Source organism: Rhinopithecus roxellana, chromosome 5 (genome assembly GCF_007565055.1).
Source record: "Rhinopithecus roxellana isolate Shanxi Qingling chromosome 5, ASM756505v1, whole genome shotgun sequence".
In the NCBI taxonomy this organism is placed as follows: Eukaryota; Metazoa; Chordata; class Mammalia; order Primates; family Cercopithecidae; genus Rhinopithecus; species Rhinopithecus roxellana.
Window position 1 is genome coordinate 33,852,774 of NC_044553.1, and position 24,378 is coordinate 33,877,151.

The window sequence follows — 24,378 nt, forward strand, 5'->3', positions numbered from 1 at the left end:
ATAAATTGAAAATAGTCCAGGTATCAAAAGATATAATAGAAATGGGGTGTAAAAAAAAGACTATGGGTTTGTCATAGATGGCTCTTACTATTTTGAAGTATGTTCCTGCAATGCCTATTTGGTGAAGGTTTTTATCAGGAAGGAATAGTAGATTTTGTCAAACAGTTTTTATGCTTCTATTGAGATGATCATATAGCTTTGTTTAATTTTTTGTATGTGGTTAATCACAATTATTGATTTGCATATGTTGAACCAACCTTGCATCCCAGGAATAAAGCCCACTTGATCATGGTGAATTATTTTGATGTGCAGCTAGATTGAGTTTGATAGTATGTTTTTGAGGATTTTTGTGTCTATGTTCATCAGGGATGCTGGCCTGTGGTTTTCTTTTTTCATTATGTCTTTGCCAGGTTTCAGTATCTAAATGATACTGGTTTCACAGAATGAGGTATAGAGAAATCCATCTTCCTTGACATTTTTTTGAGAATAGTTTCAGTTGGAAACAACTGTATGTCTGGTAGAATTCAGCTGTTAATCCATCAGGTCCAGGACTTTTTTTGGTTGGTAGGTTTTTCATCATTACTAATTCAATTTTGGAATTCATTATTGATTTTCATTTTCTTTCTTACATCATACCAAACAGGCAAAAGCAAGAAGCATTCTCCCTAAGAACTGGGACAAGACAAGGACTTCTACTCTCATGACTCCTATTCAACATAATTCTAGAAGTCCTAGCCAGAGCAATCAGGCAACAGAAAGAAGTAAGAGTCATCCAAACAGGAAAAGCAGAAGTCAAATTATCTTTCTTCACTGACGATATGATTATGTAGAAAAACCTAAAACACCACCAAAAGGCTCCTAGACCCGATAAAAGACTTCAGTAAGGTTTCAGGATACAAATTCAATGTATGAAAATCAGTAGCATTTCTATACATCAATAACATTCAAGCTGAGAGCCAATTTAAGAATGCAATCTTATTTACAATAGCCACAAAAAATGAAAATACCTAGAAATATATCTAACCAAGGAGATAAAATATCTCTACAAGAAAAACTGTAAAATACTGCTGAAAGAAACCATAGATGACATAAACAAACAGAAAAGCATTCTATGCTCATTGATTGGGAGAGTCATGGATTGGGAGTATCAATAATAAAATGACCATACTGCTCAAAGCAATCTATGGATTCAGTGCTATTCCTGTCAAACTACCAACATCATCTTCCCCAGAATTAGGGAAAAAAAACTATTCTAAAATTTAAATGGAACGACAAAAGAGCCTGAATAGCTAAAGCAATGCTAAGCAAAAGGAACAAAACTGGAGGCATCACATTACCCAACTTCAAACTATACTGCAAGGCTACAGTAACCAAAACAGCATGGTACTGGTACAAAAAAGATACATAGACCAGTGGAATAGAATGGAAAACCCAGAAACAAAGTCCTGCATCTACAACCAACTGATCTTCAACAAAGTTGATAAAAATAAGCAACAGAGAATGGACTCCCTATTCAGTGGTGCTTGGAAAACTGGCTAACCATATGCGGAAGAATGAAACTGTAACCCTATCTCTCACCATATACAAAAATTAACTCAAGATGGGTTAAAGACTTAAATTTATAACCTCAAACTATAAAAATCCTAGAACAAAACCTAGGAAATGCTTTTTTGAACACTGACCCAGGCAAAGATTTTATGACTAAGTCCTCAGAAGCAATTGCAACAAAAACAAAAAATGACAAGTGGAACCTAATTAAACTAAAAAGCTTATGCACAGCAAAAGAAACTATCAACAGAGTAAATAGGCAGCCAGCAGAATAAGAGAAAATATTTTCAAACTATGAATCTGACAAAGGATTAATAACCAAAATATATTAAGGATTTTAAATCAACAAGAAAAAAAGAAATAACCCTCTTTAAATGTTGGCAAAGTATATGAACACTTTACAAAAGAAGACATAGAAGCAGCCAACAAACATATGAAAAAATGCTTATCATTAATCATCAGAGAAATGCAAATGACAACCACAATGCGATACCATCTCACATCAGTCAGAATGGCTATTATTAAAAAGTCAAAAAATAATGGCTATTGTTAAAAGTCAATAATATGTTGGTAAGACTGTGGAGAAAAGGGAATGCTATACATTGTTAGTGGGATGTCATTTAGTTCATCTTCTGTGAAAAAGAGTTTGGTGATTTCTCAGAGAACTAAACATAGAACTCATTCAGCTCAGCAATCCCATTACTGGGTATATAACCAAAGGAAAATAAACTGTTCTGCCATAAAGACACATGAACACATACATTCACTGCAGCACTATTCACAATAGCAAAGACAACCTAGGTGTCCCTCAACAGTTGACTGGATGAAGGAAATGTGGCACACATACAACGTGGAATAATATACATCTATAAAAATAAAAAAATCACGTCCTTTGCAGCAACATGGATGTGATTGGAGGCCATTACCCTAAGCAAATTAACACAAAAACATTAAACTAAACATTGCATGTTCTCACTTGTAAGTTGAAGTTGCCCTGGGTACACATGGACATACAAGTGGGAAAATAGACACTGAGGACTCCAAAAGGAACAAGGGAGGACTAGGGGCCAATTTTCCATGTATTAGTACATGGAAAATTTATGTTGTTAACAAAACAAAATACAAAACAATGGATTTCATCTAGGGTTAAATTTACTTGGGAGTACTTACTAAAAATATAGGCTACCGTCTTCACCATCTCAGAACTACTCAATCAAAAATTCAGGGGACAAGGCCTGGAATTCTGCATTGTTAAAAAATACCAGTGATGGCTCTGATGTGTATAGATAGTTCATAATGAAATCTGATTATGTAATATGACATATACCTTAGAAAATTTAAAAAGTATGCACTTGGATAGTAGTTAATTCATTTTATTCTCTGGTCACCATACTACTTTTCAATTTAAAATACAATCTGATGCGGTCCCATCAACGGTGTAAGAAGGAATCTATCAAATTATTTTTACTCCAGCAAATAGCAAGACGTTTAAAAATTCTTTTAAATCTTTTGTTATTTTAGAAGTGGTATAGAGTTGCTGCTTTGGGGATTATTTTTGTGAATGGTAGTGATTCTGTTAATGTGAGAAAGAGACAGACAGAACTCATGGTAGAGGGATTGTACTGGTGGTGATGATGGGATCATAATAGCTCACTTAAAAACCAAGATCACCTAAATAATTTGTGGAGCTCAGAGCAAAATGAAAACATGGCACTTTTGTTCGAAAGTTATGAAGAATATTAAGACAGCAACAGCACAGCATTAAACCAAGTGTGGGGCCCTTCTAAGTATAGGGTCTTTTGTGACTGCCCAGGTCACACGCTTATTAAGCTGGTTCTGCACTTAATACTGTAAGACCAAGTTGACATTTAGAAAATAATTGTGGTCTCAGCTTTTCATACACTCAGTATCATTTTTTGGAACCAATAGTTCTGAGCAAGATTGCAAATAAGTCTTTATAAAGAATGTTCATTTTTCAAGCACTCTTTCCTCAGGTGACCTAATTAGTGTATATTTTTTCCAAACCTAAAGCATTTCTTGTATGGTGATTTAAATGCATTCCATGGAAATTTCTTTGCTTCTGTAAATAATCTTTTAAAAATATTTTAATGTCTCTATATAGAAAAATATTTATAAAATAATAAATGTATATGAGGGTAAAGCTAAACATACATTTTAGAAATATGTATCTGAGTATCTTTTATCTAAAATATAAAAGCCATTTTAGTCAGTTGCTTTTTTTTAAATCAATTATTCTAGGAAACAAAGAATACTTTTATCTCACAGAATTATTCACCCTTAGAGGTTCAAAGTTTTGAGCCTTGGAACATTTGTAATTTTCTCAAATCCCTCTCACTATCAGATTCCCTCTAGTGGAAGGATAAATTATTATTATTATTTTTTGAGACAGAGTCTTGCACTGTTGCCCCAGCTGGAGTGCAATAGCGTGATCTTGGCTCACCGCAACCTCTGCCTCCCAGGTTCAAGTGATTCCCCTGCCTCAGCCTCCCTGGTAACTGGGATTACAGGTGCCCGCCACCATGCCCAGCTAATTTTTTGTATTTTTAGTAGAGGTGGGGTTTCACTGGGTTGGCCAGGCTGGTCTCAAAACTCTTGATCTCGCGATCTGCCTGCCTCGGCCTTCGAAAGTGCTGGGATCACAGGCATGAGCCACTGTTCCCAGCCAATTATTTCTTTTTTATTGTACTATAATGTTATTGGTGAAGTTTTCTTATTTGAACTCTTTTATGACTGGTAGAAAATCCTGGTGTCTTTTGAGCAATGATGAAGGGGTGTATTCAATGTTAAAGTCCTCTTATAATCCTTCTGAATTTAAATCTTACAAAAAATTACATAATGAAGGCTTGGCTCTCACAAAATACGTACTTTCTCAGCTCCTACCCCCTCCAATGCATGTTCGGTGTTAAGACGAGAAGAACAAGTCTGTTTTTTAACTGTAATGGACACTACTATATCCCTAAGTATTCAAGGAGAATCTTAGCTCATGGACATGTACAATGGAGTCACTTACATCAAGCCTTAAGCTACATCTGTAAATTCTCACTGTTAACAGAATCCCTGTGGTCCTGGGGTTGTGTGTTGCACCTTGTTCTAGCTATTTCTTAAAGATTTAATTCAACAGTAGGGGTATTCTCTGTGTGTTTCTTATTGTTTCTGATTTTGTTTTTCATCAACTGTAGTTATAGTAATAGTAGACAATTTATAAAGCACTAAATTTAAATAACATGAAAACATCCTTACTGTAAACCTATAAAATGATTATCATCTCCACTGCACTGAAGAAGAATACTCACAGAAAACAACATGATCTTCAGTAAGGTGAGAATACTTTTCCTAAACCTGATTCTTCAGCTTCCAAACCCCGTGATTATTATCCACACACCATTGAAGTCCAGCATATAAGTGTGTCATGCTCCATCTTCACCATGAGCTTCCCTCTCCTACCCCTATAGGTGCACTGTTTCGCTAGCTTCATCATAGTTCCTCATCAACATACATTTGCTGCCCCATGAGGAACTGGTTAGTTCACTTTATACATCTTTGATCTGACACTTTTACTGTTTATTCATGCCCATTTACTATTCTTACCTTCTTCAAAGTCTAAGCAAGTTTCACCTCTGGAGATAGTCTCTAAATCCAAACCACATGTAGTTCTGTTAACACATAAGGATATGGTTTATATTATGTGCCAGGGTAGCAGTTACTTGTGTTAGAAGGAAAATGACTAGAGACAGAGAAATCCATCTATGACTTATAAGTTTTGTCATATTTTACTGTGTATATTTGAGTTTTCTCAACTCAATTAGGGAGCTGATAGCTACCACATAGAGTTTTGTGAAGATTAAATAAATTATAGCTAAAACATCAACTATAGTAATGAACTAATGGTAAGTCATTAAAATATTTCCTTTCTATAGTTCTATTTGTACATCAGTTAATTCTATAATCTACATCATACATGCATTCAAATTACCTGTTATGTTCAGTGCTTTAACAATTATTTTGGGTAACTTGTGTTTTTCTAAGAATCTGTCCATTTTATCTAAGTTCTAATGTGTTGGCATAAAGTGGTTCATAACATTCTTTTTAAGTCTTTGAATTTTGGAAAAGTCTATAAAGATGTCTCTTATTTTTGATGGTAATTTGTGCCTTGTCTCTTTTTTTCTGTGGCCAGCCTATTTAAAGGAATAACAATTGTATTAAACTTTTGATAAATCACTTTTGTTTTCAATAATTTTATCTTTTTTCTCTAATTTATTGATTTATGCTCTATCCTTATTTTCTTATTCTGAGTTGGTTTTGCTTTCCTTTTAATAGGTATTCGAGGTGAAAGCTTAGATTATTGATTTTCTGTTTGTCTTTGGCTTTTAGTAGATTGGCTCTAATTTCTCTACGTGTAGTTCCCTTTGTGTTTACCTACCAGATTCTTTCAGGATCTTCAATCAATAGGGTAAAACAACAAATTTTGGAAGTTTTTAGCCATTTTTGTTCAAATAGTTTTTCCAGCACTGTTTTATTACTTTTATAATACTGGGCTGTAACTTTTTGTGTGTATGTTGAGATGCTTATGACAGTATAAGTTTCTGAGGCTCTGTTTATTGTATTTTTTTTTTTTTTTTTTTTTTTTTTTTTAGCTATTTCTTGGATTGGAAACCTATAGTTCTGTCTTCAAACACATTATTTCTTCTGACATCTAAAATCTTTTGTTGACTCTACCTACTAAATTTTTAAATTTTGTATAGTTTTCAAGTTTATAATTTCCACATTATTCTTATAGATTGTATTTTAGTATCTTTTAATTTTTCTGTATTTTACTTATTTCAGTTAGTTTCTATTAGTTTCATTTTATTTCCTGAAAATAGGGTCACACTTTCCTGTTTTTTGCATATTTAGTATTCTGTTGTTTTTGAAAAACAGACACTTTAGAAAATATAGCCATACTAGATTGTGATTTATTTCTCTGACAACTGTTGGGTTTGAGTAACTGCCTAGACTGAAACTTTTGAATCTCTCTCTCCTATGGTGTGTCTCTGCTCATTTTTCTTAATCCTTGTTTTACTTGTTAACCTGGCTTCTTAGAGATTATCCATGCGCATACACAGCTTAATGATCAGTCAATAATTTTGGCAAAGATTATGCTCAACATCTTGGGCCCTCTAAGTCTTCCTAACTCTACCAAGTGATCTTTCTATAGGTTGGAGGACACAGGCAGAATTGCAGACAATTTTCATGTTTCCCTTGTTTTCACTTTTCACTGCACTAGGTTGGTTGGTTCTTGTGCATGCATGGTATTTCAGTCAGTCTGGGGTGTTTGGGAGCTTTACTCATCCTCCTATGCCTTTTTCATCTCTAAATAGTCCCATTAAATCATATCTGGCTGTTGCTCTCCTTCAGTGTCACCACAGCTTTGGTATACCAAAGTTACAAATGTTTACAGTTTGTTCCCCAAAATTAATTTATTTTGTGCTTGGTAAAGTATATGTTCTTTTTATTATAATATCATGGCTCTCATAATATGGAATTTGTTTATTTAATTTTGATTAGTTCATATTTTTAATCTTTGGATATTTTTTGCTTTTATAGCATTTTGGTTTTGTTTGGCTAAATTTAATATGGAAACCACAGGTTTGCATGTATTGTTTTAGGTCATTTATATCATTTTGATGGTCATTGACATGCTCTTACATATGTGATCTCATTTCATGATTTTGTTTGTTGTTAGTTTCTTTTGAAACACCATTTCTGTTATGCTTTTTGATATCTAAACTATTCTCTATTTTGTTGATTGTTTCATCTGGAAAGTAGAATGTAATTTACATTTATGTGTTTATATGACCACTGTAAACTTTATGTACATTAATGCATACCTGTATAATCAAACACATTAACATTTTATTCTATTTAACAGAAGACAAAGAAGTTGTGTGATTTCTGGCAATCTTTATTCTTTTCTACTACTTTTCAACTTCTCACTATTTTAACCCTCATATTTGTCCTGAATTGGGAGAGTGTGTGTGTATGAGTGCGTGTGTTTGCACGTGTTTAAGTGGGTAGTCGGCTTTTATTCAGTCACTCCACTGGTCATATTAGCCATGTTACTTTTCCTTCTATATTCCTTTTAATACTGGTCGATTGATTATATGTCCCTTTTAACTTGTATTAATATTATTACATATTGTTCTTTAAAGGCACAGCCAGTATTTATAGACTAAGGTACTATAATGTAGCCCTCTTTGATATAACTTTCAACTTATCATTAAAATATTTATGAAGGCCCTGAAAGATACAAAATAAAACAAGCTAGAAACGAAGAATATGAGTTATTAAAAATAACAAGGGCAATTTTATTATTGTTACAGATAATTTTTGCTAATTATAACATGAATGGTCTGTATTGAAAAGCAATTTGTCACTTTCATTAGTTTTCTCCTAAAAATGCAACAATTATATGAAAACCATCACCAGTTTAATCTTGACAAATGTATACATTTCACATAGGTATAGATAGAAGTTGGCCCTGGGATCCCTGTGAATATAGCTCAGGCCTCTCTAGTTATATATGCAACAAAGAGAATATAGAAAGGGGGGGGTCACAACGCGGGGTAATCAATGTGTTCAGAACACCTCAAGTGTGTGTGTGTGTGTGTGTATGTGTGTGCGTGTATATATACATACACGCACGCGCGTGTTTGTGTGTGTTTGTCCTGCACATTTTGAGAGCTGTAACATATTCCTCTTTCATTCATCTAGGATGGCCTGGGGTGAGGTGAATTTGCAGGATGCCAGTGACTCCTTGTGGAATTCTGGCTTTGATTGCCCTACATCAGTGTCTCTTATTCCTTCTTCCTGTTCTTTAGAAGAGTACCCCCAAGACTTCTGGAGACGTAAGTGAAGGGGCTGGAAATCTGCCTGGTGTCCATTCTGCCCACAATGCCAGCAGGCCCTATGGAAGGAGTGAGGAAAGCACAGGTCAAGAGGGAGACCTCTCATGCCTGAATTCAGCCTGTGCCCAGGTAACTTGTTTGGCTTGACTATGCATCACAGATTCATGCCACCCCCCACACACACGCACACACGGGCACATACACACACACCTGCGGGCACACACACACGCACTGTTGCCTTAAAGTGCCTCTAAACTTCCTACATCTATACCATCATCTGATGAGGAGTATCTTAAATTTTCTATCAACAGCCATTTTTGTCAACTCTTAGGCATTTGCCTAGGGATAGCAGCATGAGGGAAAAAAAAAAAGATTCATTCTGGAGACAGAAAACGTGGTTCAAGCCTCCATTCTGCCACTTTTCAACTATTTGACTTCAGTTAAGCTACTTGATCCCTCTGAGCCCCAGAGATCGGCCTCAAAACACCAGGCTTATTACCAAAGGCAGTTCTCTACTAATGAGAGAGGAATTGGTGACAAATACTGCAACTTCCCAATCTCTCGATAGACAATTCCAAGTAATAATTTGCACGGTTCCTCAAAGGACCCTAGAAGGATTGAGCCCCAGTTTCACACAGTAGTAAACACTCCACTAATGCACAGTACAATGGTACAGTTACTTATCTTCCCCAATCCCGTACTGTGCTTCCTGAGATCACCTCCCCTACAAACTCCTGCCTTCAACTCCTTGTATTAGCTTCTGGAAGAACTGAAACAAATCATCTCATTATGTTTTAGACAATCCACAGTAATTCTCCAAGATAAATTCAACATCTGCTTGTTCAAACAGGCAGTTTAAATAATGGTGTGGTAGGAATAAGCACCTCTGCAAGTTTCAAATCTTTGACAGTGGCAATTAATTCTGTACTTCCTTCAAGAAGTGCTATTGCTTCTGATTTTGCTGTCATGGCAAAAGGTCGACACCAACAATGTAAATTTAGCTTTTGCTATGTAATAACCCTCATTTCATGGATCAGTGTACCAATGCTTGGATTCTGCCAGCTTCTAGGTAGGCAGATAGTTAGGGAGGGAGACAGAGATGTTTTCACTATATATGCCAGGACTGGGGAAATAATCACAGATGTGTGTGGTCCCAAATGGACCCACACAGAGATGGACTCTGGTCAAGACTCTTCCCATCATCTAATAATAAGCCACATTTTGACCAGTGGCCATCATGGTAGATATGAAAGTGGTGAGGTTAAGAATTAGCTTTTCCTAATAACCCACGGGAAACCTAAAAAAAAAAAAAAATCTCCTTTTCCACTGCACACACCCTGGAAAACGGCCACACATCTTGAAGGCTTGGAGAAAGAGTTATATCCTATATTGTGGCCACATTGCCAGAAATCTAGGCCCCTCCTCAGACAAGGAGCTCTAGGTCTTCAAACTGAGTAAGGGGCTATGAATTACCACTATGGATGACTCAGGTTTCTTCCTACGTGACCTAGAATGTATTTGTTTATATATGTCTAGACTGCCCCTCTATTTCATTCCTAGTGTTCCCACCTTTGATTCCTTATCAACACAGAAGCCTGGGAATCAAAACGCTCCAAGTTCCATTCTGTTAATCACCCATGGAAATTGGGACCACTTGTGCTGAAGTGCTACCACCTGTGTCTACTATTCTGCACTCCATTTATTTCTACTATAACTGGGGAGCCCAACTACATGCTGGTATCATCTATGATCATTTTTAGTCTTCAGAGGACAGACTGCAAAGAACATTTTATTGGTGCTTTTTTTTTTTTTTGCCACGAAAGGAGTGTTCACTAGGTTTCCCTAAGGTTAAAAGATGGCTGAGCATGTTACACAGTGTTTTCATGCCAACATTTCCATGTCCTTGAATTTCCAAAATCCTGCCTCGAGATTATGCTTGGGAAGTCCCACCACCTCCGTTCCCTACAGTGACATCTTTAAGACCAGGCACACAGTCATACACGTGAGCCAACATCATAATCAAATTACAGATGACTATATTCACCCAATAACATAGGCTGGATCCAACTTTCCATTTTGTCATTTTTCATCTAATGCCCTTACAACCATTTCCATACAAGCTTCCTTGACTGTTGCAGACACAAATCAGCAAGATTCCGCACTATTGAGGTGTCTGTGTTATCTCCTCCTTGAATGGACATTGTACTTCCCTGGGGCTCTGCTGGAAAATAACTGTAGTAATTGGTCTGGAGGAAATCATGGATGGTGAGCTTGGGTCCTGAAGATAATCTGCATCTCTTTATAACGCCAGATCTCCATTTGAAGTTCTTGGAAAAGTTCTAGGCAAAGAAAGTTTGGTTTCCTTATTTAGGTGGGAGAGGGGCTGTTTTCACAGCTGAGAAAGATTTTGCAGCAATTTTCAATGTAAGATTCTCAGCCATATTTGAGTGTGCCCAAAATTTTCCCATTCCATGTCTCAGAATCTCTCCAGTTCCTGTTCATTTTACTTTAGAATAAGAGGCCTGGAAAGGATGGAATTTAAGTGATTGTACAATACTATAATTTGTACAATCAAGTTCTGGATCTGATCTTCCACTACATCTGCTTTGCAGCTACAGGAGATAAGGGATTCCTTTAACAATAGTCCAGAGTCATTCTGATTCTGCACCCATGACTTTAGCTCAGAGTGCAAGGCCTCAGTTTAACATTTTCATGTTATGAGCTCTCCGTGGTAGTTACATGCAGTTATCTTAACCCAGTCTTCGTCATCACCATTGTTTGTAAAGCATGCATGTAGAGCAATATCCTATGATTGCCCCATGCCTCACTATTCACTGACACTTCATCCCCCACCACGTGTGATTACTTCATTAATTGTGATCCTGCATCATCCCCAAAGAACCTCTCTAGCAAGTGTCCTACAGGAAAGTGACAAGGTCTCCAAGGAGCAGCTGCACCAAGTTTGCAACATCATCAGACACCTCTCTAGTGTACATGTGGCAACTGGAATAAAAGAGCTGACAGAATAAAGGGGCCTCCAGGAGCTGGGACAATTAGCATGTCTGTGGCAATCATTGTGAAGCAGAGATTTAAAGCCCTATCCTCATTTTAGAAGTTTTACACTCCTTTCCTTCCCAGACATTAGTACAACCCTAGGCGAGCGGAATCCCAACAACAACTGTAAGACAAGGAACATCCCATTTAAATTGATGAGAAATAACCCAGAATTGTGTATGTTTGTAGCACGTAGAACCTTAAATTAATACACAGAACATATCTAGGCATTTCACATTTTATAGTAAAATGATGTTAAATTTCCCTTTTCCTGGTGTTTTGGAGATTTGTGTGTCCCCAACATCTGAATACACTAGAAGGCAAAGGAAGACAGGTTAAAAACTGGGGAGATCAGGTTTTGACTCACAGCTCATTCCCCAGCCCACCCAACAGCTGCAAAATGGGAGTGCTTGGGGAGGCAAAGGGACTACAACAGAGGTGTCAGGGAGAGCCAGTTGGCAGGAAGCCGGAACTGAGGGGACAGTTGATATGGCAAGACCAAGGTGAATTCGCCCACTACTGTGCATGCACCTGGAAATCCTCAGTTTTACAGGTGGAAAAGCGTCAGTTTGACCTTCACCATACAGAGGACACCATTAACAATGCATTAGCACATAAGACTATGTCCACCCTTCCCTTACCAGGCCTGAAGGGGCGAAACCAGCAGGTAACAAATACAGTAAGTTGTGTATCCAGATGGAACAAACAAACTTAAGGTGCCTCTATTCCCAACTGCAAGCTTACTAGAGTGCAGCTACAGCAATTTGGGTGTGGGGAAGGGGAAAGAGGCAGCGGGTGGGTGAAAAAGCTGTAAATCATGAAGAAGTAATGGAAGTAATTCTAGACGTCTTTATTTTTAATACCTCAAATATGTCACTACCAATTGCTTCAGAGTGACCTGAAACCATAATGCAGTGGCTCTCCAAGTGTAGGGACACTCACGCCAGGACAACATCAGCAGCATCTTGTCATGTGTTAGAAATGCAAATCCTCAGGGCCACCCTCAACCTGCAGAGTGAGAAACTGGGGGATTGGGACCTAGCAATTTGGTTTTAACAAACCCTCCAGCTGATTTGGATGCAAGCTAGCGTCTGAGAACCACTGCCATAATGGGATTTGCCTACGATTTCATGCAGGTGTGTGGAAGAAAAATCAGAAGAACTTTAAGGTACAGTGGTAGAAAAATGTCTTTTCACTAGACCTTCAGGGTCCACCAGGCTCTACAAACCAGTTACATATAGCGGATGTTTCAATGAGGTAAATTTACAAATTAAAAAAAAACTAATCTTCATTTTAATAGTTTTTTTTTTTTTTTTTAAACTATCAGGTCCTGTTTGCTTTTCTTCAGTATTTGCTCTCTATTCTGGTATTTTACTGAATCTTTTGACATTTTTCCCCTGATAATTTCTTCTTTGTGTGACATGTTTGTCTTCAGTGTTTTTAGTCCCACTGCTCAGCATCGGTCCAACTATTTCATGATTCTAGTCATTATTTGAATATTGTGATGGCAGTCATCTTGATTCTTGAATACTGAATCCTCTTTTGACTTGGGAAAAAATCTTTACGTTTTAGTAATTAATCTTTGAATTCTTCCTGGTTTATATTTATGTCAAAGATGAAGTTATTATGCAGGAATTTTTCTTTCATTAATAATATACAAATATTATGGTCAAATATTATTATTCCTTGTTTGCTCATATTTCCAAATTGATTATTTTTATAATCTTTGAAGGATAGAACTCTTTGAATGTGGCTTTGCAACCCTGCTTCATAGATCAACTAACAGTTGAGGGTAGGTCTGGAATTTGACATGGAGGGTTAGCCTGTTAGATGTCACTAAAAGTCAGCAGCAAAGCAGAGAAAGGCCTGAGGTAGAAATGTGGAAGGAAGTGTGAGCGAGGAAGGTGAATAGCACAGTGAAGCTGCCTGCCACTGCCCTGCTGAGGTCAGGTGGGCCAAATGGATTAGGTACAGGATTAGGCACCAAATCACTATAAAAAGTGTCAAATGGATTAGGCACCAAATCACCTGCTATGCCTTGTAGAGTTGTCTCATGCATGGCACTTTGAGGAAGATGACAGTCTATCTCTCTGTAACTCAATGAGAGAAACATTTTGGAGCAAAGCATTCAAGAAGAATGTTGGTACAGTTGGCTCAGCTATAACCCTCCTGCAAGTTCAAGTTCAACTCACAAGCCAGAAGCAGCAGCAACCACCGATTAAAGGCACTAGGTGCTGGTTGCAACAATTTATTACATCATTCCAAAAGCTAGATTGTGTGTTTCTGAAGTCAAACAGCCACTTTTAATTCATCTTTATCTACACTTCACCTAGCACAGCACTTGGTAACTATTTTCAGTAGTGTTCAAAGAGCCATTGCTCCTTCTTTTACCCCATCATGGTCAAAGTAAATTTACTGATGACTTGTAAGGATGTTTGTCACCTGTGAAGTATCATACAAATCTGAGGAATTACGTTTTTCTGTTCTATTCTACATCAATGAGTGTGGAATATTTCAGAGGAACAATCATGTTGCTCTTTTATCTTTGCCAAAGGTTACATTAATTACACATCTGCTGTTGGACAAAGCCCCCACAACTGCTTTTTGTGGTCATTTAGGATGGCAGCAGGCAGGTGTATAATCACTGAGCTCACATTAGTGAAACACCTCGTATGCTGGTTGGCATAGAGTAGATACTTAATAGAAATTTCTCTACTGAAACTGTATGCCCAACCATTGCCACACTTCTCTTATCTACTACTGACTCACTTCTCTTGGACTAGGAATCCTTTATTCCCACTTTTTATTTTATTAATATAATGTAGGTACTATTTTCTCACCCAAGGATCACAGATAGCCAGCTCTTCATCTTTATTTTCTTATTATGTCTCCTTATTTTCTTCCCTATTGCTTTTTCCAGTTTTCCCTCTGACTTCCATTGTTGAGGTAATGTCTTCTCCACTCTTGCCCTCTCTGCATCTTCATTCCTCCCTATCTATCGTACCATAATGACCTTTCTCTGGTTGAAAAGGAAAAAAAAAAAAAAAAAAAAAAAAAAAACTTCCATTATTTTTAAAAATTTAATGCCTGGTGATCACTAGTTCACAGATTGAAGGGAATATTCCTTCTTCCACCTCCAGCTTAGGTATCATCAATTTTTTTCAATGCTTCACAATTTACATCAGCATTTTAAATTGTAAGTCCATAGATTTCCACTGAAATGTTTGAAATATATAAAATGTTATGTTTCACATTTTAACAAAAACAGCATAAGGCCTCTGTCTAAAATACTTCTCTCAGGGACCCACTGCCACCCAGAAAGTTACAGTTTTCCTACTATCCTAGTGACTTTATTTTGTTGCAAATATGTAGGCAGATTTACTTTCAGGTGGAAGTGAACTGAATTAAAAGTGAAGGTAAATCCTTCTCATCTGATTAAAAATATTATAACTATTTCAGACATTCTATATCAAGTTCTGTATTCCTCACTGCATTTTACATAAGGATTCATTTTTGAATGTTGATTCTAAAAATAAGATTATAAAATTAAAATGGAAATAAAGAAGGATGCCATCTCCCATCAAATAGCACATCAACTTTTATTTCTCTATGTTTCTTTTTAGTATTTTTCTTTATGCTTTCCATCCCAGCAATTACAATGCAAATATGTTATTGTTTTCATTTCATATTTTATCAAGAACATTTATCTGTGTTGCTATGTATCCTTCAAAATTATCATTAAATAATTATATACTGCTTAAGTACATGCCTCATTATTTAATAATTTAATCATTTTCTAAAATTTGGTGTTTTCTATTATTAATGTGAATATAAAATGACATACTGAGAAAAAATGATGAGGTAGGCATGTAAAAAATCACTTTTACATACTTTAAAATAACACATAATTATATGAGTCATACTTGTATTCTACATGACATTCTGCAATAATAGTGTTTCAGTATTTACAGAAATTCTATAAAGTATAGCCTCAAATAAGTAATGGTCACCAAAGGCTGTCCTCTCCTTTCCTTTGTATTTTTAATCTATGTTGTCATCTTTATGGAGTTCATGTTTTCTTATTCTAGGACCTTAACCCAAAGCTATGTTATGTTTTTACTTCTGTATAATACAATTTGGCAGTTCACTGCTATTTATTCAACTTTCTGCAGAGAGAAAATAATAATAATGGCTGGGTCCAATTCTGATCCAGACTAGGACAGTGAGTGTGTTTTGAGTCCAACTGTCATCTCCACACTTGTCTGTGCATCATCCCATCAAAAGACATTGGCCATCCCCAGGGTGTTAGATCTGCCCTCTGCTTGAGAAGTGACTGTCATGATGTTTTCATACCTTCCACACTGACTAAAGACTTCATGGCTATTTGGGAGACTGTAAAGAGTTTCCCATGGCTGCAGCTGTGACTGACCTGGGTCCTGATACTCTCTAAGTCTCATTTACTTTATCTAAAAATGAAGGGAATCATGGATAGTCTCCACAGAAGAATTTACATAGACCCTGTAGTGCAGTCATGCAACATTCTGGAAATGAGGAGAGATTGCGATTTACATGTACCAACAAAATTACTCTTCAAAGACTTTCCAGCTCTCTCAGACCTTCTCAAGATAGGGTGTGGGGTATGACTATGTAATCCAAAGTTTTGACAACACTTACATTTAGATGCACAGGCTGTTGTCCGTGAATATTTACCTGGCTAGCCTGAACCTCAGTTTGATTTTAAACACTTTGAAGTTCTATTATAGAAAATGCAAGGTTGCATACCCAGCTAAAATAAAGAAGCAACAGTTATAATAAAATGTAAAAATAAGGTACTACTCCTATTTCCAGCTATAAACTAAAAAATTAGATAGTGGGGAAAGCCATTTTCATCAGAAATATTTAATGACAAGAATATAGTATATTCATATTGTAAATACTCAGCTGTTTATGGAATATCAGATTTTAAAAATTAATTTACTTGCCATTAATATGGCTACTGTTCTATATACTATACATAATATGTAATTTTAAGGTTTACAAGTCATTACTCATTGCTAAATTGTGAGTGCTTCTATCTTTTCATAAATCAACACTGATAAGTATAGTCTTTTCTAGTATGAAAGAGTTATAGTTCTAGATATGGTTCTCTATTCCTGAAAACTAGAGCAGAAAAAACTTGTAAGTGTAAAGAGTGTATCAGTCAAGTTCTTCATGAAAGCAACATATAAAGCTTATTATGAACCTTAAGATCTTTCATGAATATTTTCTCAAGTCTCCTACATCAAAACTTGTATAGGTCCCACATGACAATAGTTGTCCTTTATTCGTGCAATTATTCATTCATCAATACACTTATACCATCAAGATTTTGATTACTATTATGTGATAGTAGTGGTTATAGTGCTGAAAAAGTAGAGGTCATACTTCCTCAAAGGAGATTCCTTGATTCTTGAGAATACCTAAAAGAAATGTTTTGCTTCCAGCAACAAGGCTCACTAGGTATTCAGAGAAAATCCCCTAAAGTAATCCTGAACAAAATGAATATATTCCAGAGGCAGAGGTAGGAGGATGGCTTGGAGCCTGGGGTCAGAGGTTACAGTGGGTCGAGATTGCACCACTGTACTCCAGCCTAGGCGTCAAAGCCAGACCTAGTCAGTCTGTCTGTCTCTCAATATATATGTGTATATATATGTTATATATATAATTTATATAAAATATATTTTATAATATATTTTATAATATATGTATAATATATATTATATATATAATAAGTGTCTGGGTGTGCATGCATGCGTTTGTGTGTATTACAATGTGTTTGACTTGGTGGCAATTCAGAAAAATTCATCTGCAATGGTGAGGAAGCATGAACGCAAGATACTGGCATCTGTCATATCTGGTGGCTGATGGTGTTAATTTTAATGGCTATTGGCAGGGACAGAAGGCAAAGAATGAATTATTACAGAATGAAGTCATATAACCTATATATCACAATGAACCCCAAGCTAGGTATTTAGTTTTAAATGATTCCAGGTTGTGATTTATTCTAGGTTCTTTGAAGAAACAAACAAATCTCTCAGGCCACAAGTAATTATAATAAAGTTTCAAAAGTATGAATTCAAAATCAAAACTCTAGACATAGGACAAAAAAAGAACCACGAGCATGATTCATCAGAAAGAACAGAGAAGCAGATCGCCAATACTGAAGATATAATATTACATTAATCAGATTCATAATATAAAGAAAATATTTTAACATTTTTAATAAAACAAAGGAATTACAGGAATATTAAAGCACAAGGTACTATCAAAGTTGACAAAACTAAAGTGAAAAAGGAATCCACAGCAAAAGAAAATAATAATGTACCAATTGGGATAAGCACCAAATTGAACACATTTGAAGAGACAATTTATAAACTGGAATATAGAGCTGAATAAACTAGATTGCAACCTGGAGATATGAAAAGGTGCAAAACACAAAAAAAGAGACAAGAATCAAGGAAGTCTGAGACATTCCAAAGTATTCAGACCAAAACATTGTAATAGAGAAAATAGACAATGAGTAATACGTGAGGGGATATGACCGATAATTGAAAAGGCACTAATTCTTAGATTCAGGAAGCTCAAAAAAGTCTCAACCAAAGTAAGTAACAAAAAATCCACATGTAGAAATACTATAGTAAAACTGCAGAAAACCAGAGACAATTCTTGAAAGTAGCCATGAAGTAAAAACAGAGTATCTGCAAAGAAAAGACAATTTGATTGCTGTCAGATGATTTAATTTTCTTTATTGGACTTCAGATGCAGAAGATTAAATTACGGTTATATTGCAATCTTATTTATGTTTCCCCAAGGCTCTTTAAAAAAATTTTTCTAAATCATTTCTTGTTTTTCCCATTTTTCATTCTCATTCTCCCACCCCATAAATATCCTAGTATATATCAAGTGAATAATCATTACTTGCATGTATGTGTTCTTGTAAAAATTTGTATAAAATAAGAAGGTATTATGTTATCTATCTCATTTTGCTTCTTACATTCTTCACTCAGCTCTGTTAAGATCCTTTCTTTTTGTGCTGTGTATCTCTCTCATTTCTTCTGATTGCTGACTAGAACTCTATGGTGTACATCCACAGTAATTTAACCAGATTGTCTCTAATATTTCACCATTAGCAAATACAAAAGTAGTTGAATATATATATGCACCATTTACAATAGCTAAAATTTGGAAGCAACTTATGTGTCTGTCAACAGATGAATGGATAAAGAAAATGTGCTTATACACAATGGAGTACTATTCGGTCATTAAAAAGAATGAGATTCTGTCATTTGCAACAATATGGATGGAAATGGAGATCATTATGTTAAGTAAAATAAACCCAGCACAGAAAGACATACATCACATGCTCTCGCATATTTATGGGATATAAAAATCAAGACAATTGAACTCATGGACATAGAGAGTAGAAGGATGGTTACCAGAGGCTGGGGAGGTTTGCAGGGCTTGGGGAGAAGTTGGGATGGTTCACGGGTACAAAAAATATATATATATAGACATAATGAATGAGATCTATTATTTGAGAGCACAACAGGGTGACTATAGTCAATAATAACTTAATTGTACATTTTAAAATAACTTAAAGAGTATAATTGAATTGTTTGTAATTCAAAGGATAAATGCTTGGGGGGATGGATATCCCATTCTCCATGATGTGCATTTCACATTGCATGCCTGTATCAAAATATCTCTATGTACCCCATAAATATGTACACCTAATTACTCACAAAAATTAAAAATATTTAAAAGAAAAATTTTCTTAAGATAAATGCAATAAAAATTTTGACTATGACTGCACTAGATTTTTGCATTAATCTGGAAAGAACTGATATATTATATTAGAATTTTCTATCTAAGAATGAGAACAATTAATCTCCTTATTTAGATGCCCTGTGTCTTTTATTGTAGCTTCAGTGCTTTCTTCACAGAAGTATTATGCATTCTAGAATAAGTTGTCTAGATATCTGTATTTTTCTCTCATGTAAAGTCTATCTTTAATTACAATTCCCAGTTTATATTAGTGTGAAAACGATTAGTATTTTGATGTTGATTTTGTATCCAGCAAAGTTCTAAACTTCCCCCAGTTTTCTAGTAGTTTTGTTGTTGATCTGTTTGGTTTTTAGATAATCATATCACCTGACAAAAATGACAGTTTAAAATTTTTATTTCCTTATAGCATTGGGCAACACCACCAGTCTTTATTCAAGAGTAAGGCAAAAATGTGTACTGTGTAGTATTCCTGATTTTTAAAATAAGCCATTGGAGGTTACTTCAGGTATTTGATATATAAACATATATAAAAGAAAATGTGCTTTTATTCAAAGATTAAGAGTTTTTAATCATTAATAAGCATTAAGCTTTATAAAGTATTTTTCATCAATTGAAATAATTATTTAAACGTTCTCTTTAAAGTTTATTCATATGGAAAATTTTAATAATTTATTTCCCAATGTAGAACCATCTTTGAATTCCTAAGGTAAACTACATGATTGACTCTATATTTGGTAAGTTAATATTTCTTGAAAATTTTTGCATGTATGTTCATGAATAAAATGGTCCACGAACTTTCTTTTTATATAGTTTGACTATAATATGGTTAATGAGCTAAGAGTAAATAAATTATAAAATGACCCAGGAAGCAATCTTTTTCTATTGCTTTCAAAAACATATGAAAGAAATTATTTTTTTTAAATAATTTAAAGAAAATACCTGAAAAATCATCTGTCTTTTCCCTACCTTTGAAGGGGGCAATTGTTTTTATGTACATAATACCATAGAAGTCTATTCAAGTTATCTATCCCTCACTGTACCAGTTTTGATTATTTTATACATTTTAGTAATTTATCTACTTTACCCCTCTATTTTGCCAAAGTTGTTAATAAATATTTTACTTGCTACATTATGAATTTCTTCAAATTTTTTCTTTTGTTAATTTCCATATTCTTTCTTTTGTTAGTCTTGCCAATAATGTATCTATATTATTAATGTTTTAAGGAACTAGATTTTAAATTTTCTAAACTTTTATTATTGTCCTCTATTTCATTTATTAGACAAATTATTTTGGATTCATGTATTTCTTTTTATACTTTTTAAGTTGAAAGCTTAGGTTATTTGCTTTTAACTTGTTTCTTGATATATACATTTTAAGTAATATATTTTTCTAAATACTGCTTTAGCTCTTACACAAAAGTGAGCATTAAATATGTTCATTTTCATGCAATTCTAAGTATTTCTAAAATCTGTTTTTTCCTTTGTAAAACAATAATTTAGAGTGAGGTATTATTTTGGTTTCTAAAAATAAGAGATATCATTATACCATCGAAAATATTAGTTTTCGGCCGGGCGCGGTGGCTCAAGCCTGTAATCCCAGCACTTTGGGAGGCCGAGATGGGCGGATCACGAGGTCAGGAGATCGAGACCATCCTGGCTAACATGGTGAAACCCCGTCTCTACTAAAAAATACAAAAAAAACTAGCCGGGCGACGTGGCGGGCGCCTGTAGTCCCAGCTACTCGGGAGGCTGAGGCAGGAGAATGGCCTAAACCTAGGAGGCGGAGCTTGCAGTGAGCTGAGATCCGGCCACCGCACTCCAGCCTGGGCGGCAGAGCAAGACTCTGTCTCAAAAAAAAAAAAAAAAAAAAAAAAAGAAAATATTAGTTTTTAGTTTATTAAACTTGTTTAATAAAGATAGTTTGATATATTTTGTTTGAAATTAATTGAAGCTTTCATATGTTGCTTCTAAAATATGACTAGAAATAGATATTTCATATATACATATGAACCTATGTTATATATTATTAGTAATGGTATTGTTCATATCTCTAATTTCTGCATAATTTTGTTAATATCTTCAAATATGTAGTTAATTTATGTGATTCTCTGCAGTTTTACCAGTTCTACTTTGCTCTAATTTAAGGCTGTATTAAGCATATTTTTGTCATTTTTTTTGTTTCAGTAGAAAACAACTATATTTTTCTCTTACTCTTTTTCCTTTATACAAATAGATTTACATATTAAAATAACCTGCCACATTTTTTTTTTTTTTTTTTGGTTTATATTTTCCTGGTATAACTCTGCCTATCCTCTTTTGAAGTTTGCTGGGTTTTTTTTAATGGCAAGATGTTACTGGATCTTTTTTGCATCTTAAATCCAAGCTCAGAGACTATATATTTTAATTGGCCAGTTAAATATTTATATCAAGACAGGAATAGGTTTAAAAGTTACTTCTAACTTTACATTCTCAATTGTAAAAGAAGTATAAGTAAAATTCTCAAATTGTATAAGAAGACTTCAACTATTCTCCTACTTCATATTCCCAAAATTTGAGCTCAAGACTCCCACCTCTCCTCAGCATCAAAATACTGTTGTTCTCCTCTAACTCTCTTTTTTGGCTTCTAAGAGGTTTTTTATATTGTGTGGGGTAGGGAAAAATAACTGTTGTATATGACCGCTTTTTTTTTTTTTTTTTTTTTTTTATCACAAAATCTGTCATGGATTGCATTTGGGCTGTGGCTTTTTAATTCAAAAGCTAAGGATTTAACATCTTTGCTGTCTGGCACCCGCCTGATATAATGGATATTTTAGATCAATAACCAGATGGAGACTTGTTGGGGGAAAAGGAAGTACAGCGATTAATGCCTGCCCATTTCATCCACTGCCCCAAGAAGACTATTCTAATTTAGGGTGACAGTGAATGTGGTCTGGATAGGGAGTCTGTAAAGTCCTTAAATCAGAGACTTTTGCTTATTTTTATTTATTCAGTGCCCAGCTCAGTGTTTGGCATATCAGAGGCAACAATCAATACACACTGAATGAATTTCATAGTAATATGGTAGCTCACACTCCACCAATAATGTGGAAATGTCAGCCTAAAAAATTAATTGCATCAAGTCTGGGATAGCATTACTGCAAAATTAATGAAATGACTGAAAACATCGAGCATGTTTTACAGACCAGGAGTCCCGAGAATTAGCTACATAATCCAAATCTGTCCCAACCCAACTGTACTTGATATTAAATGGTGATAACTTTCTGATGTGGCTTAAAATGTTATCAGAAATAATTCTCAGTCCAGTACCAGACAGATCTTTCAAGGTAGAAGTGACAATTCCAAGAATCTTCCAGGTGTTGACCTCTGCTTCATAGACTCACTCCAGGAGGATTCTGTTGATCTGGGAGCCTCTGCTTTGCTGAGGCTTGCTTCTCCTTGCTTCTCTGGCCTATAGGGGACTTCCTACCATATACTGCATGCACATGGTCTTATCCACATTTCTCTCCTGCTCCTCTAAGATAATAGCCTGCTATCTTTTGAGAAAAGGGACCAGAGGAGAGGAGCCACATACCAATGAAGTTATATTCAAATTCATTTTAATTCTAAAATGTTATAGCAATTTTACTCTACTTTGCTATAGTCCACTTACAATAAAAGTAATTGGGAAGGAATGTCTCCCAAACCTAGGCTGGAATAGAAGATTTTTGCTTAGCATCATGTCCATGACCTTCATCTAAGAAGCCAAATTATGATTTGTGATAAAACACTTGAATAATTTTTTGATAGACCTAAATGAGATTAAGAAATTCTGGCACACTAAGGTTGCCCATCCAGCTGAGTAAAAGTGTTAAAAATATATACATACATACATACAAAACATACAAACATACATATATAAAATACATACATATATATAACATGGATCTAACAATAATTATCTAATCATTTTGTTAGAAGGTACCTTTGAATAATCTTATTTTAAGAACGCTTTTTCTTTTGGAAAAGTTTGCTGCAGGCTCTCCTCAAGGAGTAGTCTTGGAAGCCCAGTTAGCAGTGGAGAGGCAGTATTTCCATTCCAATGGCGACTGCGCAAGCTAGCAGTAGTGATGAAAAAAGGCAGGTGGGTAGGGACTTCCACCACCTATTACCAGTTGGAGGAGGTGGTGAAGCAAAACTCCTTGAAGGAACTGTGGCTGGGGACCCATGGGCGACTCTACAATGTCCCCCACTTTGAGGAGACCGCTGGTGGAGTAAAGGTTCTGCTGGAACAAGCTGGTGCAGATGCAACTGAAAGTTCTGAAGATGTAAGGCCACTCCTCTGACGCCGGCGAAATGCTAAAGCAGTACTATATTGGTGCTGTCCATTCGAGTGACCTCAAACCTGAAAATTGTAGCAGGGATCCTTCAAAAAGTGACACATGCAAAAGTTGCTGGCCATATTAGATTTTCCCTAGAATAGGCGCTATCCTCTTAGGTTACCTGTCTCATTCCTACATATCGGAAAGTAAATCCTCCTGATAGACCTTGTTGAAGTCCGGAAAGCACGTCTACTTTGAAGTGAAAACCAGAGACTTGCTCGGGAGCTGCAGAAATGCCCTCTTCTCGAATCTTGCCAGTTGTATTCCTCCCCCTTTGGAACCAAGACAGTTGGCCGGACAACCACCTCAGATCTGGGACCACTGTCCTTCATCTTTAAGATTATTGCCCCCAAAGTACCTGGCTCAGTGTTGTATGTCAAACAATTTCTGGTGTTTCTTTTCTTCACTGGTTTCCATGAGTACCCTTTTATTTCAAAACTTTCTGTTCATAATTGTAGTTCATATGTTATAGTGACATAGCTCTCTGGTAAAAATGCCTGCTTTCCAACACTGTAAATGCACATTAGACATTCTTAACTGGGCAACAATCTAGTGCTGAACCTTTTCCTTTTCCGTTTTTCTTTCAAGTAAACTTTTTTTTTTAAATTCTGATTCAGGGCCAGGTACGGTGGCCTGACACTTTGGTAGGTCAAGCTGGAACGATCTCTTGAAGCCAGAAGTTTGAGACC

The 24,378-nt window shown here is 35.5% G+C and overlaps 1 pseudogene; it reads left to right on the forward strand.

Annotated features, from left to right (window-relative positions):
• The first annotated feature begins 23,403 nt into the window (after positions 1-23,403).
• On the forward strand, positions 23,404-23,849 carry LOC104659301 (annotated as a pseudogene).
• Positions 23,850-24,378: the final 529 nt, after the last annotated feature.